This window comes from Cavia porcellus, unplaced genomic scaffold (genome assembly GCF_034190915.1).
Source record: "Cavia porcellus strain 051 isolate PalLab524CR breed Dunkin Hartley unplaced genomic scaffold, mCavPor4.1 scaffold_3, whole genome shotgun sequence".
Lineage (NCBI taxonomy): Eukaryota > Metazoa > Chordata > Mammalia > Rodentia > Caviidae > Cavia > Cavia porcellus.
Window position 1 is genome coordinate 29,084,570 of NW_026947486.1, and position 2,020 is coordinate 29,086,589.

Consider the following 2,020-nt stretch of genomic DNA (forward strand, 5'->3'; position numbering starts at 1 on the left):
TTGTTTGTTTGTTTGTTTGTTTATTTATTTATAGAGAATCATTCCAGTCAGGCTGGCCTTGAACTCATTAGGTAGCCCAGCTGACCTCAGAGTGGTGGGAATCTTTCTGTGTTACCTCAGAATGCTAAGTGTGCCAAAATTTTCAACTAAAATAGATCTAGTTAGATCTCTAGTAAGAATTCTCTTACCATGTGTGTTAGTTTTTTCCTTGCAATAGATTTTTAAGAATGAACATGCGCACACACACATGATACAGCTCATGTAACAAATGGGAAGTTCAAGAATCATTTTAGCTCCTTCGCATGGATGGATCCTGAATTCAAATACTGGCACTGAATCTGTATTTCTTTCTTTTTCCCCTTTGTAGGCTTCTAGACAAAATGTCTGACCCCTATCATAAACAGTTTCAGTTTTACATTCCTCAGTTTAATAAGCTCCAAAAACCAAACCAAACCAAAAATTCTTTTATTTAGTTATGCGTTTATTGAGCCAAGCAAAGAAGGCCTTAATTGACTTTGCATTGATGAGACACTCCAGGTCATGCTAATTATCCAGAGGAATTAGGTGTTATTATCAGTCAGATCCAGGCCTCATGCTACTTCTGTGGCCAGGAGCTGAATTTCTAATCAGAAGATGTCAAATGAGGATTTTTGGGCAGCCTACATGGGAACTACTGTAATTCTTCATATTTGTTCAGTCAAGCATTTCCAAATGTAGGCTGAGAATGTTTTCTTCCCTATAGTTGATTATAGAAACATTATTCTTTTTACTTTACCTGATTAGAAGATACAGGCACAACTACAAACACCCTCAGCCACCTTATCTTTGACAAAGGGCCCAAATATATTCACTGGAAGAAAGATAGTCTCTTTAATAAGTGGTACTGGAAAAACTGGCTTTCCACATGCCAAAGGCTAATCCTAGAGCCATGTCTATCACCAAGCATTAAACTAAACTCAGAGATCTAAGTGTTAAAACAGAAACACTAAATATCCTGAAGGCAAAATAGGCAGAAATCTTGAAGACACATGGGTAGGCAGAGAGTTCATGAATAAAGATCAAACTTCACAGGAAACACTCCTATGAATCAACAACTGGGATCTCATCTTATTAAAAAGTTTTTACATGTCAAAAAAAATGTCCAACACAATGAAAAGAAAACCCACGAATTGGCAAAATATCTTAGCCAACTGTCCCCCAAACAAAGGCCTTCTATCTGCAACATATAAAGAATTAAAAATCAAGCCCTCAAAATTCAAAGACCCAATCTAAAAATAAGCATCTGAGAGAAATACATGCTTCTTAGATAAAGAAATATAAATGGCAAATAAATACATGAAAAATGTTCAGCATAATTGGTCATTAGAGAAACACATTTAAAATAATGCTAAGATTCCATCTCACTCCAGAAAAGATGGTCAAGATCAATAAATCAACAAATGCTAGAGGAGAGAACAACAAATGCTGTGGGGAGAAAGGAACTCTTTTCCACTGTCGGTGGGAGTGTAGACTGGTGCCACAACATGGAAATCAGTGTGGAGGTTCCTCAAAAAGCTAGGATTAGAGGTTTTATTTGACCCAGCTATTCCGCTTCTGGGCATTTTCTCAGAAGAATTAAAAACATCATACCAGTGATATACGTACACCCATGTTTATAACAGCACAATTTGTAATAGTCAGATCTTGGAAACAACCCAAATGTGCATCAACTGAGGAAATGGTTTAAAAAATTTGGTACTTTTAGTAGTACTCAGCTATAAAGAAGGATCACATTGAAGTTTTTATATGTAAATGGGTATGACTTGAGACCATACTCATAAGTGAAATAAATCAAACGCACATGCATAAATACCACATTGTCTCCCTAGTGTAAGAAACTGAAAGAGCAACTAAGGTCCAAAATCTATAATAAATGTTTTATAAGGGTAAGAAACTGCTCAAAGGAAAAAGCAACTAGATTGGGGAAAGGGGGAAAGAAGGAAGGGAAAAGGAAAAGGAAATAAATTTGTATATATAAAAA